Below are 19,494 nucleotides of genomic sequence, written 5' to 3'. Positions count from 1 at the left end.
ATCCAGTCCCAAATCTTTCCCTCTAGAGTAAACCCTGAGGCTACTCAAAGTTGACGACAGGAAGGGTGAGCAGTTCCCATCAGAAGAGTGAGGGTGTCACGCTACACATATGATCATTTCTGGTGTTTATCAGAATCCTAAAACAATGTTATTAAAGGGAAAAAGGGCAGGAATAATTATTCCCCCTGTGTTTATAGTTTATTATAACCAAATACATAATGTACCCAGCCCTTAAGTGTTTATACCTTAGCAAAAACTTAATCAGACTCCTCAACTAACTGGGTTTAGTTTCAATCATTCCCTTTCAGGATAAGGTATAAAACCCCTAGAAGAACAATTAATATGAATGATGTGAAACACGTAACCATTCCCCCTCTGCTCCAATACACCCTGACTTCTAAAGCATTTATTTCATATTTGCCTTATCGACATGATGAGATGAGGATTTCATTAGATTTTTTTAGTGAGGAAAAAAAGACTTTGTTATTTTCATCATACAACATTTAGCAGGAAAGAGGTAAGGAGATTTAACATTTTTTTCAATGAGATTAAAATCAAAACATTACATGGTCAACCTTGAAATTAACCAGGTTATACTGGGCTTAAAATCCTAGTCAATATGGGTTTCATGGATGTAATCTATTATATCCATAACCTATAACTACCCATAGTACATTAATATAACTACAGTAATATGTTATGTGAATTTACCCATCCACATAAATATGCAAATAAATATAACTACCTTGGAAATTGGAGGTAAATAGCTGATAATATATTTGCATACTCTTAATTGCAGAAAAACAAATTTTTCAAACTAGGTTAGTGGATGGCTATCGTGAACACATGATGAACTTATTATTCATTTCAAAGAGTTTTAAGCAGGTGGAATTTTAAGAAATTTTTAAAATACCTTTAATCCATGTTATACCTTGTCTGGTTCCCAAACTTTCCCGTCCTTTTCTACCAAGTGGGAAGGGTCCCATATCATGAGACTAATCTGCACTTAAATAATGTTTTAAGAAGCCCAACATGACAAGACTGAAGAAATCACCTTTCTTGCTAGTTCTGTTCTAACCTTGACGGATCTAGTAACTGAGAAATTCTAGCTCTGCTCTGGACCCCAATCTTGGAAAAGGGATCCCTCTAAGTTGCTTTCTGTACCTAGTCCCTACCCAGGCAATCTGTCTTGTTATCCCAGCAGCGAACTTGCCAGCCTGGCATTCTGTTCCTGAGCTCTATCCCAGATAAGCCTATCCAGGAGATATGTCTTATATCTCTGCAGGTATAGCTACCTAATGTCAAGTTTCAACCTTGGCCTTTCTGCCCTTGCTCACTAAAAGTTCTAACTTAAGTGTCCTGAGATAGGACAATGATCACATCCTTGGCATAATCCTAAATTAGAGCCCCTATGGCTACATCTTTATTACAAGGCCCTTTAGCGGATTCTGTGGATCTTGGGAAGCAGATGGGTACAGAAGGAGGGATCTACAGTACGGTTTCCTGCTGGATATACTCTAAAGACAAGGTTTCGAATGTGACTCTACTTCTTATGACCCTGGGTAAATTGTTTAATCTTTCCAAATATTATTTCTGGTGGGGAACATGCTGCCCCACCAGTCTTGTGTTGCTTTGTATGATGTTACAGTACTATAGCTCGGTGATTCTCAAAAGGTAGTCCATGTACCAACAGCATTACTTGGGTATTTGACAAAAATACAAATCCTTTGGTCCTCAAACCTTGTGTATCAGAAACTGGAAATAAGGCTCAACAATCTGTTTTAAGATTTTGATGCATGCAAAAGTTTGAGAACCAATGCAAACTACAAGGCACACAGATGCTAGTTGTTCTGATCATAATTAACTGGTTTGCTAGCCAAGAATTGCTATGGGAAGTTAAAAGAGAAGAGACTCACAGAGGCAAGAATCATTCCAAAGCAGATGTCTTAAGGGCCAGAAAGCTACAAAAATGACTCAAATGGGCTGGGTATAGGCAATAGGGAGTAATGAGGAGTGCAGCACATTGACAAATACGTTCCTGAATTAAAGAACAGAGATGTTGCTTAGCTCCAACCAGTTGCTGCCATTGGCAAGGTAGGTCCATTGTTGCTAGATCTTCCAATTTTTCAAGGAAGCCAAAAAAATCTAGGTTTTTCTATGAAACATCCCTAATTTCAGACTTGGAAACCCTACAGAAGATAAATAAAACATATCTGTGCTTAAGCTAGACCAGGGGCCATTTTTCATTTGCAACATATGCTCTAAAAGATTCTTTCCCATTTGCTTTTCTGAAAAACTTGACCAACAACACTGTCCTGCACAGAACCTGGAATACAGTTAACTGTCTACTGGTTAATACGTGCTAATGAGTAGGTATTTCCACAGTAATACTTAGACAAATGATTATACAATCTATGAGAAGAAATGGTTGTGACCTCATTCTGAATAGGGTAAAAGTCACATGGTAACACAGATTAGTATAGATTCTATTTCTACAATACATTTGATACTCACTACACAGGGCCAATCATGTCATTTGGAAGGAGTTCCGTGTCTGTTTCTAGAAGTTGGCTTCTGCCAGAGAAAACACCTTCAACATACCAGACATGCTTCACTATTATGATTAAATGCCCACTGGACCCCAATGACATGCTAGGTAATACAGCAATTAGAGAACTAGACATAGTTCCTGCAGGGGATGAGGGGAACAGTTCATATAGATGCCAACCAAACAAAGCACAGGATTATGGGCTCCAGGAGTAGCAACAAGAGTGAATATTTGCATTTCCATCCCTAATTTCAGTTGACTGTAAGAGCATTTAAATAAAGACAACATTCTCAACAGGGTAGAGTTGTAATTTTCCACCAAGAGCCTGCTGCTGTAAAATGAGACTACTTTCTATTGCCAGAGAACTCCTATAATTTCCTATCTCGGGCTATCTCTACTTGCTTTTACTTACAACTGGAATGCCTTCCCTCTTCCTTTCTGTACCTCCTTTAGCTTTTGTTCAAGGGCTATATCATCTGCTACCTCTCACAGGAAGTTATTTCTGATTTTCTTTCCCTCAAAAAAAAAGTTATTTTGGGGGAGCACCTGGGTGGCTCAGTGGCAGAGCGTCTACCTTTGGCTCAGAGCGTGGTCCCAAGGGTCCTAGGATTGAGTGTTGCATTGGGCTCCATACTGGGAGCCTGCTTCTCCCTCTGCCTATGTCTCTGCCTCTCTCTCTGTGTCTTTCATGAATAAATAAAATCTTTTTTAAAAAAGTTATCTTTGTAACCTTTGCACAATGGAACTTCTAGGTTTTGCTTTATGTTAATAGTTATGTCTTGATGTATCTCCCTTCTAAACTATGCAGTGAGGAAGGGGCTGCAGCTTACTGACTCTAATTTGTTTTGGGGCCCATCCAACAAATATTTGTGTAATTTAACTGCACCTCAAAAGTACATATAAATACAATGCCACATCCCACAAGTCAAAGTCAGTTTCTCAAGGAAATCTTCCACCCATTATCACTCTCATATAACTACACAATCCTTAGTAGCACTTATTGGAGTAGGTGGTTCACATCTATTTGTGGGATACCTATTAGTATCCTCCTCCTAATTCACAGTACAAGTTCCAAAACAGGCTCAATACTGCTCAGGGCATAGCAGAGTGCCTGCCACTTGGGAGAGAGAGGCTCAATAAGTATTTGTTGCATGAAGGATACAAGAAAGGAAGGGTAGAAGTTGTTCTAATCTTGCAACCAGGACATCTAACTTCCAGTCCTGGCTTTCCCCATAACACTAACTGGCCATGATCCTTACTTAGGAGAAAGCACATTACTTTTTTATAACTTCCTTTTCCTTGTCCATAGGATGATACAATTAGACTCAATCACTTAAGGACTCATCTAGCCATAAGCAGTATAATTGTAAACACTAAATAAATACATCTACGATACATAGAGCACCAAGAAGCATGTCATACCATTTACTGAAACAACATCTCACTATTTCCAACCAGCGCCTGACAAAACAGGCAGAACGTTGTAAATCTGAACATCAGGAATGCTACATGGCAACTAAGCAAGTAGAATTCAGAACAGACAGGTGATCAAACAGGGTGTTAAGGAGAAAGATTTAGCTGGCAGCTTCTAGGCAGGAAAAATAGGTGAACCAAGGCTGGGTGGATAAAATAAACATGGCATTTTCTGTCAACTGCAGGAAAAAACCCAGTCTAGTGAGGAAGTTTCATGCTGGCTCTTAATTCCAATTAACCTCCAGAGGGGAAGCTGCAATACTAGTCTCAGTTATGAACTCTAACTCAGAAGTCAACCTCCACCGTCTATGAAAGAATATTGCTTTCAGAAAACACAGGTCATCCTTTGGCTCTCACCCAGGACAGAACTTCTAAGTCACTTTTACTGCCTCTTAGGCTTCATTGTTTAATTCTATCCTTGCTGTTTTGGAAAATGGCATCCAAATATAATCAACTGTAATTTGCATTTATGTAAGAATGTTCTCTGAAGTTCCGTAAGTTATTTAAAAGTATGACAGCATTTTACAAAATACACTTAGAGTTTTTAAATTGCCTCTATAAATGTCCCCAATGAAAGTAAATCCTCTCAATTTATAAAACGTATTCTGTATGTGGAAAGAATATTCTTTTGTTTGTAAGAGTAGGAATTCTGTTTTTTCCTCTTTGTCCAAATGTCCAATGTAAATAATAGTGAAAATCACAAGTAATTATGCAAAATTAAGTATTTATTCATGAAAAAGCATGAGGAAAAGGATAGAATACATTTCTTCTTTTTTAAAAGATTTTATTTATTTATTTATTTATTTATTTATTTATTTATTTAAGAGAGAGAGAGAGAGAGAGAGAGATGGAAGAGAGCACAAGCAGAGGCAGCAAAGAGAAAGGGACAAGCAGATTCCCCACTGGGCAGGGAGCCCAATGAGGGACTTGATCCCAGGACCCTGGGATCATGACCTGGACTATAAGGCAGACGCTTAACCCAATGAGCAACCCAGGTGCCCAAGAAATCATTTCTAATAATATTAATAACAATTATAGCTGCCTATCATTTTTCTCTTGAACAGTGTACATAGCAAAACAAAACAGGTATGAGTTAATCAAATAAACAGAATGTAAAGCAAAATTCTATTTAAGTTACAGTTGAATACACCGCATGGAAATACTTAATGATGAATGCTCACTTTCAGAATTCTTAGCAAGCTGGAAGCAAGCCTTAGAGGAACACTGTGAGGACCAAGTAGCTACTATAGGAACTCTGGCAGAATTCTAGGGAAAAACCACATGGAAACCACAAGAGGTGCCAATGTGGTAATGTCTTGTTTTCACGACTCAGCGGTCATGCAACTCAGGTAAATCTTGGATGTGTTGATATTTCCATGGTCACTTCAGCAATGGGGAGGAAGTGAGTCCCCGCCATGGTGGGTCCATCCTGCCCACAAAAGGCCAAGCCTTTGGATGAAATAAAAAAAGACCTTATAATCATTTTGGAAGGATTTTCAAAAAACTCATTAACAGCTTGGGGTGGCTTTCGGCTGGAATGTCACACCTATTCCGGTTCCTATAATCCAGGAGAAGAAAAACCAAATGGTGACTTCCATGTTTGTGGAAGTTCTCAGAAACAAACATTCAGCAGCTCATTAGGGGCTGCTCTGTTTGAAAGGGTGCCCGACACACACAGAGGACCTCTGACTTAAAAGAGTCTAAACCACTGGTGGAGTCTTGTTTTAATTCTGAACCAAGGCCCAGATTGTCTCATTCTTGTTTTTTCTTGGTGCTTATTTCCATTTTCACATTTGAATCTAAAACAACAACAAAAACAACAACAACAACACAACCCTGCAAACTCCTAAATAAATTGTAGAGGGGGAAAAAATCCCATGCTTTTTGTTTTATTTTCTTCTGTCCTAAAGAAATACAGAGTAAGATAAGGGACTCTCTGGGATGGGACTTCTGTGTTGTAAGCCTACCTTCGCCCTGCAGGAACTAAGGGGGCCCTTTGGCAAGCTATTTAACATTTCTAAACTTCTAGTTCCCAATCTGTCAAATGAGGGTAGAAAGAGCTAAAGGACAGGATACACATAAAACACTTAAAGGTAGAATAGAGCCTGATGCCTAAAGCTACCAGTTACTGAAAAAGCAAAAGAAAAGGAAAAAAAAAAAAAATAGTGCAGAGAACATAAACCATGGTGCACACACATCTACTAGCTTCTGCTATGTTGGCCAAGTCACACAAACCTTAATGTGCTCAAATGCGAAATAACATGCTGCAGGTCACGCTGGATACTGGATCTCTGAGTCCTCGAATTGGCAAACACCCCTGAACATACAAGTTCCCACCAAGAATGTGGGCGAGAATTATCATGTCTTAGGCTGCTTTGCCTTCTCTGGCTCTATCACAACCTCAAGAGTTGACCTTCATTATGGTGCATTAGACACAGGGCGCCAGTTGTTGGCCATCCATCTTTTTATGACTGTCCCTGGGTAAATGACAAGGTACAGGAATGTCACACTGAGCTACTATAGGCTGGGTTCACGTGACAAGTGATTCACTCCCATAGAAGAGACTCTCCACGCTTAGGATTCAACTCACTGCTCTGCAGAATTACAAATGACTATATGATACAGCCTTGTGAAGTCTCTGACGAAGATTATGAATTCTGTGTGTAGAGTCCTTCAGAGCTAGGAGCCTGCTGATTCTCCTTTGATAAATGCTGAGGTCCCCTCTTCACCCCAGTGTTGCACAGGGACTGGACCTTCACTGAGTAATCCGAAGAACCAAAGTAGGAGGAAGAAGATTCTGAACAATACCCTTGAGGCCAAACCAGGCTTCGTTCTGTACTCTCACACACCAGCCCTGTGTCTTTAGGCAGGTCACTCAAACTTTCTGAATCTTAGCCCCCCCATCTAGAAGAAAGTGAAAACAATTCATCAAAGGATTGGTAAGAATCGTAAGATGCCCAAAACCAGCATTATAATTACTATGAAATACTGTAGCATCTCAAAATTACCATTTCAACAAATATTTACCTATTGTGTGCAGGCAATGCACTTGACAGTGACAAAGCAGAGAATTTATGTGAAATACAGTGTTCTAATAACAAAATATTAGATGTTTATTAACTTGCCACATACTACCCTGCTTTCACTAAGACTATAGAAATTTATTAATTTTTTAAAAAAGATTTTACTTATTTATTCATGAGAGACACAGAGAGAGAGGCAGAGACACAGGCAGAGGGAGAAGAAGGTTCCCTGTGGGGAGCCCAATGTGGGACTTGATCCCAGGACTCCAGGATCACACTCTGAGCTGAAGGCAGATGCTGAATCACTGAGCTACTCAGGTGCCCCTAAAAATTGATTTATTATCCTATTATTAAATTTGTTCTTCTATCATTGGATTTTTTACTTTTAGTCTCTATTACGGTGTTCAACAAGGGAATCAAAGACTATAAAGCTTACGCCTTTCCCAAAACACATTTGCGGTAAATCTATTTCTCTTTCTGGTTTTGCTTCACTCTCGACTATATCTGCTTATTCTAAAATACAGCGAATTCCTTCTTGGTGGAGGAAATACTCCTTTGTAATTGTTTTAAATGTTCTTTTTCTTTGAGCGCCTGGGTGGCATAGTCAGTTGAGCATCTGACTCTTGGTTATGGCTCAGATAATGATCTCAGGGTCGTGGGATCAAGCCTTGAGTGGGGCTCTGTGCTCAGTAGGGAAGCTGTTTGGGATTCTCTCTCTCTCTACCCCTATCACTCATGCTCTCCTGCCCTCTCTCTCAAATAAATAAATAAGTCTTTAAAAAAAATAAAAATAGGGATCCCTGGGTGGTGCAGCGGTTTAGCGCCTGCCTTTGGCCCAGGGCGCGATCCTGGAGACCCGGGATCGAATCCCACGTCGGGCTCCCGGTGCATGGAGCCTGCTTCTCCCTCTGCCTGTGTCTCTGCCTCTCTCTCTCTCTCACTGTGTGCCTATCATAAATTTAAAAAAAAATTTAAAAATTTAAAAAAATAAAAAATAAATAAAATAAATAAAAATTAAAAATAAAATATTCTTTTTCTTTTTTTTTTTTTAAATTTTTTTTATTTATTTATGATAGTCATACAGAGAGAGAGAGAGAGAGGCAGAGACAGAGGCAGAGGGAGAAGCAGGCTCCATGCACAGGGAGCCCGACGTGGGACTCGATCCCGGGTCTCCAGGATCGCGCCCTGGGCCAAAGGCAGGCGCCAAACCGCTGCGCCACCCAGGGATCCCATATTCTTTTTCTTTTAAAGGACTCAATCTCTTTTTTGGCTCTATCACCAAAAATTTCATGTAAATATTCTTGCGTTTAGTTCTCTGCTTACCATTTTCCTTTTTTTGCATCTGTCTGCCATGTCAAGATTATCAGTATCAATGACACTGTAGGTCAGATGCTTGATGCATTGCGACAAAATATACAAAGTAGTTCCGAAGACTACGTTGACTGATTAATTACATGGTTCCGTTGCAAAGATTCTTACTCTCAGCTCTTGGGATGCGATATAAAAGTCATGCATGGCTAAAATGCTACTTCACGATTACGATGGCAATGTCACAGTATAAATGTGTGTGTGTATCCACACACACTATGACTACTACAAAAAACCAGCTCGTTTTTCAAGAGTTTATACAAAGTCACAGTGATAAAGCAGAAATGAGAAAGGGAGATTCTTTTAAAGATGTGCATATTTATCGAAGTAATGAGGTATGCCTGTAAGGCTGCTTTCAAAGATTAACTAAGGAGCATTAGTTACCTGGATTTTAGTGCCTGTTAATTTGAAAAATGGGTTCTAGGATCAAAGTCACATTATTGTGGACAATGAGGGTTATAAAAAAGTTAAACAGATGTCTATACTACAGAACTCAAAACTGTTAATAAGGCAACGGTGCTAGGAACCCATGAGCTATGCATGGATTGGAGATACTATTGTACTTCCCAAACCTGCTTGACCATGGTAGTTTCTCCTCTCTCTCAGGTCAGCTAATGGGGCTGGTGTTCTGATCGATCACATTCTGAGAAACTGGGTAGAGACAGAGACTTCCAACAAACAGATGGGGTTGATTTTATACAAGCAAAACAACCAACGGACTGGTTCTCATCTATTCTGGAATAATAGGTAAATGCCTGCTTTAGAGATTCACATCTTCTTCATTTTTGAGATCACATTATGCCTGTGGCTCATTTCCGGATATTATGTCTCAGAAGAAACCTAATCATTTTAGCTGTCTGCAATGCCTGTGCTCCTACAATCTTATTAACCAGAGGACTCTGCTGCTGTTGGTTTGGGATTTTATTTTGTTTCTCAACAGAAGGAACAGATAAAGAAGATTCCCCTGCCTGGCTTGGTAGACTTTTGAACAATGCTGAAAAAAAAAATAAAAGAACAAGCTCCTTCCTGGAGCATTCCCAGATGCTCCTGGCAGTTCCAGAGTCCTGCCCAGTGGGTGTAAACTTTCTGGGACATCCACTGTGAAACGTGCCCTCTGCAGCTTCATAGCGTGTGACTGAAAGACTCAGTCCCAGGATCTTGCGGAAGGAAGAAAGCCTTACAGCACACTTATTTCAATACCCCTTTAACTCAGCAGGAAACCGTTCCAATAGTAAGGAGGTAAAAAGCAACCCCACAACACTGCCTACTCGTCCAATAAAAGAAACTACTGACACATTTAGAATCTGAGTAGGAAGAAGGGAACGGAAGTAAAAGAAGCCACATCTTATTAGGTATTTGGGGGGGAGGGGTTAAATATTAAGTTATATAATTTGTCACTTTGAGCAAGAACCCAAATTTCAGAAAGATTATGGATAAGAATCAACTGTAGAAAACTACTTGGACAAACATTGATAAATTGGTAACTTTCTCTTGAGAATATGATGATACAGTTTATAGTCTACTCATGACACTTTCCAGCATGAAAATAATGTTAGAGAGCTTTGAAATATTTATTTACTGACCCACAAATCAGTCAGTTTTACTATGTTGGTATTATTAAAACATTTTCAAATATAAATTTTTTTCTAAAAATAAAATCTTTATGTATCCATGTAGATTAAAGTAAAAGAAAATGAGCAGAAGGATATTTTTTGGTACATTCACGCATTTTAGTTATGTTCTCAGCCATATCTGTTCTAATACGTCTTTGACATTTTTCAGAAGATATTTTTCAATATGTATGTATTATATAATAAATTATTTCATAAAATTGCCTGCAGTATTTTCCAAAATTGCACTAGCTGTTTTAGGTTAATAAATTTGAATTTGTTAACATTTTCAATTGGGTCCAAGGTTTTATAGATGTTAATTTTTTTTTAGACCTTATAATTTTAATTCAGAAATATTCTTCCTTTTGGAGGCCGAAATAGCTGGTAAGCTGAGAACAAATTCTGCTACAAGAAGGTACGCTTAATTCTATCATTTTTCAACTGCAAATATGTAAATGTTTCAGTTCAAGTATTTCCATTTCCATAGAACTATCTTTTTGTATTACTGTAGAATATTATTCTATCACAAATACCTCGGGAAACAAAATTCATTATTGGTAGATTATCATAGCTTATTTGGGCACAAATATGACGTATTTGTGAGTCATAACTAATTCCAAGCACATTCTCTCCATAGGCTTCTTAGTTTAATAAATGTCTTACTATGATTCTGTGCTCCACCAAGAACTATATTTATATCCTTAACACTAAATTCTTTCAACAATTTTTAAAGAAACAAAAGGGTTCACCTTATTATTCAGAATAATGATAGATATTTCACTTTCTTACAATTAACTTTTAAAAGCTTATCTTTGATTCTCAGAATTAAAGTGGGGAAATCAAACTATAATTGTTTGCAAAGATTTTCTTCTGCTAAGGTAGTTCACAGATTAATATCTACTGCTTCATTTTTTTTTGTACATGCATAAGAAAACTTGGAATAAAAAATGAGTTAAATTCACATGGATCACTTGATCTAAGTGAAAAGTCATGTTTCACAGAGTAACATAGAAACACATTTTCTGCAGCTGCCCATGCTAAAATGTTATATTGGGTACAATATTCTAAAAAAAAAAAACAGCTAATTTTGGAAGTAGATGCCGATACTTTCTCAGCAGATCTGTGTCTTTTGAATTTTGTGTGGTTGCTAATATCATTATGACAAACATGGTGGATGCTAGAAACAATTTTGGACAAGTTACACATTATGGTTAACTTCCTTGAGAAACAAAAATTCAGTATTTAATTTTTTGTTAAACATACACTTTCAGTTTTTTTTAAAAAAAAAAAAACTTATTATGGCCTAAAAGATTTATTGCAAAATAAAAGCACTATGCAACAATAAAACAAAGAGTAACAGATTTACATCAAACAATAAATGATAAAACCATCGAAGCAAATGCTCTCAGATCACCATCGCAAGACTGCGTGGCCTTGACTTTCCATATACTTCAATTATACCTAACATAACCACTGACACTGCTCACTGAAGGCCTGGTATCTTAGTGGACCTCACAGCTTATAGACCAGTGCACAGGATGATTAAGCAATAACAACCAACAGATGGTAAAGGCAAAAGCACCACATTGGTCTCTAACACCCTACTGACTGGAAAGAGTTGGCTGTCCCTACTCACTCTTACCCAAGCCTACTCCTTATTAGCACTGATTGCCCACATGCTGTCTTTTGAAAGGAAGATGTAGTTACATTGCATCTGGAAAGATTTGGGAAAAAGTTGGAACATCTTTCAGATTTAACCAAGTGTTGAAGTGAGAAATCTGTTTAGCTGCATGAACAGAATCTGGGACTACAAAGTGAAAATCTATCAAATTCATCCCAGTTTATTTTAATAAGAAGAATGCTTCATTAAAAAAATGAGAAACTAGATTGGGAGATAGATTAAAATACAAATACTAGATTGGTGAGATACTGGGGCAACAGGTGTAACCTGCAAGTATCTCAAGCAAACTAGGACTCTGGATCAGTCTATGCATGGTGAAGACACAGGCTGGGGGAATCAAGAAGACTAGAAGTAAGCTGATAAAACTGCAGACCTCCTCGTCCAGCACAATTTTTTTTTAAGGGATCAACATCTAAAATCGAGAGCCTTCCATTAAACAAGCAAGCACATTAGCTACCTCTCTTGATAAACTGGAAGATATTAAACAGTAATGAGCCCATATTCCAAGAGAACAAGAGGCTGTAGACAAGTAGGCTACCATCTACCCTTCGCCACTGTCAATAATAACAGGAAAGGGCCTAATTCTTTATGGAAGTGAAGAATATTTTATCTCCCATAATGCCCAAATTAATTATGTTGTGATGAAGAACAGGACCTGGCCATCTTCACATTACCTGGGTGGTCCTGAAGTAATCTGACTTCAGGCCCCACCCCCCATCCCATGCAGAGCTTGTGTGATGCCCCTATTCTGTATATAACAAGGAGGCTTGTTGGGGCACCTGGGTGGCTCAGTGGTTGGGCATCTGTTTTTGGCTCAGGTCATGATCCGGGGTCCTGGGATCAAGTCTCGCATCAGACTCCCTGCAGGAAGCCTGCTTCTCCCTCTGCCTATGTCTCTGTCTCTCTGTGTCTTTCATGAATAAATAAATAAATTTTTTTTTTTTTTTTTTAAAGGAGGCTTGTCTACTCTGCATAAGAGGAAGCAAGAACTACACTGAATCCAACTCCCACCAGTGGGCATTTAGTCAGTTTCCTCATCAGGATCCATTAAAAATGTTGTGTACTTGGGCTCTTCTGATATCTTCCCCTTACCAGCCCCTCAATTTATACCCTAGAACTGTGGTTACACTAAACTTTGAGTGCTCTTGTATGAGTTCCAATCCATGCAGTCTCACAGAGAGGAATAGGGCAGGAGTTAGGAACAGAGTTTCCTGCATGCTCCCGCTGACTTGTTTTTGGGCCTCTCCAAGGCTCAATTTCCTTATCCCTAAAGTGGTGTTGTCATAACGTCATCACAGCATTGTTATAAAGCTTAAATGTAATACTATTCACAAAACAGAATAACAACATGCACACACTAATGGCTCAGTAAATAGAAGCAAACTTTTGTTTGTACTTCAGGTACGATCTAAGGGGAATGATGGTGGAATCTTCTTACCTAGTCTTCTTTTATTTACCTAGTATTCAGTTAAACAAGTCTTTTTGGAGGTTTTGAATTTTAAGAATCTGTTCCAAAAATTTCAAAATAACTTCTATGGTTCCAACCAACATGCTATATAGCATTATCATCTTTACATCTTAAAGATATACTGTTTTACACTCCTATTTAAATTATGGATTATATACAATAATTATAGTGACCACTGGGGATTATTCTACAGTTACAATTGTTTTTCCAACAAAAGCATGCTGCCTTTAGTTAACATATAATTTTTTTTTCTCCACAGGTAAGCCCAAAACTAATCACATTGCATTCACCTCAATGTGAGTTTTCAAAACATGCAAAGAGCACAACCTGACAGAAACCTTTTCTAAGATACTTGAATGGATGTGTGTGAAGATTTTATCAGATATTATATATCCAGATGATGCACTCTTCCCGTGAAATTCTCATAAGCTTCCCATGAAATGCTAAAGTGGTTGGTGATATAGCACGGGTCATGAAATGAAACCAAATCAAATCCATCCTAATATAACTCAAAAAGGTCTTTGCAATTTGCATTGCTTTTTCAGAAAGATAAAAATGCATATTGCTTCTTTTATGTATTCTTAGCTATATATCTATTTTTGAAAAGCTCTCATGTAATTTCTAAGTTTAGGACCTACTTCTTCTTCTCTCTCTTTTTTTTTTTTTTTTTTTTTTTTGTGCTGTCTGGGCTACAGTCCATCTTTGATAACATTTGGACCCTCATTCCAAGGAACCTATATAGACTGACTCTCCAAAGGAAGATAACCTTTCCCTAACCTCTTTTGTGCTTGTGAGTAATACAAGATGACCACTCTCTTCCTGTCTACAGCTTCGATGGGCACCATCCATTCACATAGATTTAAAATATTTTAAAATTCCCTTTATGAGGTGCCTGGGTGGCTCACTCGGTTAAGCGTCGGGCTCCCTGCTTAGGGGTAAGTCTATTTCTCCTTCTCCCTCTACCTGCCACTCCCCCTACTTGTGCTCTCTTTTTCTGTCAAATAAATAAAATAAAATCTTAAAAAAAAAAAATTCCCTGTACTTGATGGTAGGAAAAACCAACCTATCTAGAGTTTCGACTTCTTTGATTAAAGCAATCTCTTGCTAGGAAAAGGAGTTAAAGGAAGAAATTCATTTCTTATACCCCAAGGCAGGACACTGTAGGGAGATAAAACAAAAAGAAAGGGCAATTAAAGGAGTCAGTGGCGGAATAAGGTTAAAAACAGTGGTGCACCTACAGACAGAAACTTCGAGATCATTTATCTGGGTTCATTACCAGGTTACTTATCTTTCTTTTTTTTTTTAAGATTTTATTTATTCATGAGAGACACAGAGAGAAAGAGAGGCAGAGACACAGGCAGAGGGAGAAGCAGGCTCCTTGCGGGGAGCCCGATGTGGGACTCGATCCTGGGTCTCCAGGGTCACGCCCTGGGCTGAAAGTGGCACTAAACTGCTGAGCCACCCGTGCTGCCCTAGATTACTTATCTTTTTATTTCCCATTCATTAATATGAGATTTAAGAAGGGCAGATTACATAGATATATAAAAAAATGGTAGAAAGGGAAAACCTCAAGCAGTATATTCAAACAGAAACAACAGGAATGAAACAACAGCACTGGAGCCTTATGTTTAGGAAGGAAATCATTAGTCACCAAGAGCAGTAGCCCTTAATTAAAAAGCTAACCTACAGATCTGGTAAAGAAAGGATGTGTGGTGGGCCCTCAGGCTTCCACGAATCCAATTTATCTTTTCCTTTAAGCCTTTCCTAATGATTACCTTTGCGGGGCATTTAGAAACTTCAAAAAACACTCATGGGACATGGAGCTGTAGCCTTGCCTGGCACTGCTTTTTAACTGTTCCGCATCTGTGCACATAGAATTTCCAACAATGCTGTAAATTACTTGAGGGCAAGAACTGTCTGTCTACTCTTTCTTACATTCTAGCATGATGCTAGGGCTACTTAATATGTATTTCTACAGTGGAATCGAACGATCTTCATTCTGATACATTTGTCCAGAAATACCATCTGACAAGGCTGAGGATAAGAAGAAATGATGACCAGTACTGGACAGAGGAAGTGGTCCTGCTGATGCTGGGAGATCTGGCTGGGCCTCTGGTATGATCTTGGACTCTTCTATTAACCTGTATAGGGTTAAGTGTTGACTTCCATGGCCAAACTATTGGATTCAAGATTGGTAGAGATGCCTTGCCCTTATACATTCAGATCTAAGCTGGGGTGAAATTTAAAATATTTACCCAGTGGTAAATACCCAGGCTAGGGCTCTGAACTTTTCTCGCTGTGTCTCACAACAACCTTTTAGCCTTTTAGCTAATGGACCACAAAGGGGCCTTAAGTAACCCAGGGTAGGACCAAGGCTATGGGGGTCCCTCAAAGAACTTAGGGCAACAGCTATAATATAATTTAAAAAAATTTAACACTGATATAGTGTCAGCAAAGTGTCGGGTCTGAATACCAACTCAGCCTGGAAGTAGTATCTTTGAGTCATAAATATGTTAATTTTACTCAAAAGTTATTCTTTTTTAAAATTTTTATTTATTTATGATAGTCACAGAGAGAGAGAGAGAGAGAGGCAGAGACACAGGCAGAGGGAGAAGCAGGCTCCATGCACCGGGAGCCCGATGTGGGATTCGATCCCGGGTCTCCAGGATCGCGCCCTGGGCCAAAGGCAGGCGCCAAACTGCTGCGCCACCCAGGGATCCCTCAAAAGTTATTCTTATCTGATAGTGCAGGACTGCTTACAGAGCTGGCAAAAACAAAAAGAAAAGAAAATAGAAATTCCCATCAATGCCATCAGTAATATGTTTGTTTTTTTTTTTAATTCTACTCCTGCTTATACTTCTAACTTGACATTTTTTGAGGGAGTCATTCTCTCTAATTCCTGGCTTCTCCACAATAGCGTTAGTCTATTCTGCAATGAAGAGCCCAAATTGTGCTCTGTTCCCTGCTTTATTCAACAAATAAAACATAAAGGCCAAGAACAGACCTAACCACTGTCTTAGTTTTACAGAGGAGGAGAGTGCTATTTTTTGTTCACAATACAATTCCTGTGACATGCAATGGCAAAGACAGTCCAACCCAAGAGTGTGAGGCCCCTCTGGACTCAGATACAGCTTGTGGCATGCCAGCAGCCTTCAGAGGCCAGGAGGATGAAAAGCAGGACAGCAGGGAAACCTGACATAATCCTCATACTAATTATCTGAACTTGGCTGAACATTAAAATCACCTGGGGAGCTTTAAAAAAACATACAAGTCTGGGTCCCACACTTGGAGATCTGACTTCATTGGCCTAGGAAGTGGCCAAAGTTTTTAAAAGCTCTCTAGGTGGTCCTAATGTGAAGCCTGAGTCAAGGAACACTGGTGGAAACCATGCTCTCCAGAGTTAGGAGAACATAACCATCCATGGGGTATAGAAAGAAACTATCAAAACCTACATGCTTCATTAAAAAAAAAAAAAAAACCAGCTATTAGGTTTTACTCTATTTAATACATGGAGTAACAGTGGCACCTGCGTCTCTCAGAGGACAATGTGAGGTAACCAGGAATCCTGAGGAGCCCCAACTCCTTTGTTTACTTTCAGTGTATTGCTAAATATCTCCATTAATGTACCTCTAGAATTAGGTAATTTACAGATTCTGTTATCTTAAACATTAGAATCCTGACAACACTTCATAATGAGAAGGGGGATAATCAGGAAATATTTTGAGCCACCGAGGTTTCCTAATTACATGGATGGCAAACTACCTAGAAAACTGTGTAACCCAAAGATGAGTTGCACATTTTTCTTTTACAAAATGACAAGCGTTCCAAATACACTGACCTTTCTATTGTCAGGACCAGGGGCTGAAGGAACAGCCTATTTGGCTGACACTTTTGTAAAAATAAACATATTTAATCTATCTCTTCAAGGCCAAAGAACATTTTAACAGTGAATGAGAGAGAAATTGCTAGGAAATGTGTGCTATGGAAAGTACATTTTGAAAGTGGATGTTTGGAAATGTTTCCAATGTGATGGGATTCAGCTGTCAAAACCAATGTAAGATATGACACTAGAAAAAGACCTTATGTATACATTTTATAAAGTTGGGGAAAAAACATTTAGGAGAAAAGAGTTTCAGTGAAGTTTTAAACCCATTTGTTAAAGATGAATAGTGTAACATAACACCTTTCAATTAGTTTGCAAGAACAACTGACTGATATTGGCGAAGATGGAAATTTACTAGCAAAATTTCAATAAGAAACCTTTTCATAGGTGGTCACTGAGATTGAAAATGGGCACTAGGATTTAGCAGGCACAACCAATCATATAGTTCCATGTACAGCCACAAAGCTTGTGTGGTGTCTTTTTATTTATGAGACATTAAAATTAAGTAATGAATTAAACTGAGTTTAGAACCAGACTATGGAATCACAGAATTAATCAATTTTTTAAAAAATCATAAAACGTTTTATATCACAAAGGATTCAAAAATTTTATCAAGCACGATGTCAATAAAAACCAAAATAATTTTTACCAAAAGGGTGCACGATCAAGAAGGTTTGGGCCATATTCTTGTTTGGTAGACTACCCTGTGTATTCAGTCCACCATTTCAAAATCAGAGATGTGGAGTGTGGAGAGAAGCAGCCTGCACTACACACTGTAGGCATTGATTACCTTGGGTTGGTCGTGTGCAAGAGAAAGGTGAAGGAAAAATTAGGAATTCTGTCTGTGAGAGTGAGCTGTGAAACTTCTGGAACTGTGTTAAAGACTGGTTTGGAGATCAAGCAGACAAATATATATTTCACCAATTTGGTGAACCCAGGGAACCTCATATTTTTATTGTCCCAAGTGTCTTATGCTATGGTTTTATATGCAGATGCTTAAGACATGCTGTTAACAAAAGCCAATTATTTTTTGGTTAAAGAACTAACCTCTCTGCAGTGTATCAATCAGTAAGAGCCACTTCTGCTAATACAACATAAAATCACCATTCTTCTAATTGATAGTATGTTCTGATATTAGATCTATAATGATCAGACACTGGGAAGTGGAAAAATTAATTAGTATTAGCAAATTATAAAAAGCCTCTGCTAAATATACTGAAGTGCGAAACTATGAGACCATGTTCTGAGCCCCACAAGACACCCACTTTCAATGTGTTAGGATTATCTGTTTCATACTCCGTGTACTAATATTTGGTTTAGTTGTTAGAATCATTAACCATCTTGATCCTAATATTACCTGTGACTACAAAAATGCTCTTGTGATATAAGGGAAATGGGTATATAGAAACCACATCTTATATGATCATAGAAACACTGTTTATTTTGGGAAATCTGACTCTTAAAAGCCAACCTTTAAGGAAATGGATTCTCTATGAGCAACAATTCCTAATGAACATTCTGAAGTACTCACAGACCTCCCCTTTGGATTCCTTACAGTGTCAGGGTCTCATGTGACACTTATGTAAAAATAAATATATTTAACTGCCGTCACTAGCTTGCCTCTCAGAACGCATTAACTAGCAGAAGAATCCTCCCTTGGCTCAGGATCACGTGCTTGCTCACCTGAGCTGCTTCTGCTCTGGGTAACTGAGGATATAGCACATGTAGGTCAAAGACATCCATTACAGAAATTTAAGCCCATCCCACACCCCAGGCAGCATTTAGTGCACTTTTCCACTCTTGTTCCACTGTGTATTTTTCAATATGGAACACAAAAACTTGCATTTTAAAAAATTATTTATTTATTTGTGTTTAGAGAGGGACAGAGAGTGTGAGCAAGGGGAGGGGAAGAGGAAGAAGGAGAGAATCCTTAGACTGCACTGAGCATAGACCTTGATGCAAGGCTTGATTCCCAAGACCCAGAGCTCATGACTTGAGCCAAAGTCAAGAGTTAATTGCTTAACTAACTGAGCCACCCAGGCACCCCACAAAAGCCTGAACTTTAGTAAGACAAAAATCTCATGCTTCTTAATGTTCTCCATGCAGTGCCCATCACATACAACTGTCCCATTCATTTTATTAAAAGTGTCTTTTGTTTCCTGCTTGCTAATTTAACAATGCAGAGGAGCTGGAAAAGAAACAAAGTAAATCACCAGGCTAGGTGTCACCTACCAAAACATCTTATTTTTCCTTAAATGCAGATGTCCAATAGCAAAGCCCTTGCTTCAATTATTCACAACACTTATTTAGCTTGAAAGTTGTGATGCAGACGAGCTATCCATGCTACCCTGGGGGTGGGAAGAACTCTTGGAAGAGGATTTGGCAGGTGATGGCTGGAGTCCAAGGATATGGTAACAAAATATGCTATTTGGGTAGGTAA

General features: G+C 38.6%; 1 protein-coding gene across 1 annotated transcript in view; it reads right to left on the bottom strand.

Moving 5' to 3' along the window:
• GNAQ (G protein subunit alpha q) overlaps window positions 1–19,494 on the bottom strand; it is a 194,594-nt gene that overhangs the window by 93,295 nt on the left and 81,805 nt on the right. The window lies entirely within an intron of this gene.

Source organism: Canis lupus, chromosome 1 (genome assembly GCF_011100685.1).
Source record: "Canis lupus familiaris isolate Mischka breed German Shepherd chromosome 1, alternate assembly UU_Cfam_GSD_1.0, whole genome shotgun sequence".
In the NCBI taxonomy this organism is placed as follows: Eukaryota; Metazoa; Chordata; class Mammalia; order Carnivora; family Canidae; genus Canis; species Canis lupus.
This window is presented reverse-complemented; position numbering and strand designations above follow the sequence as displayed.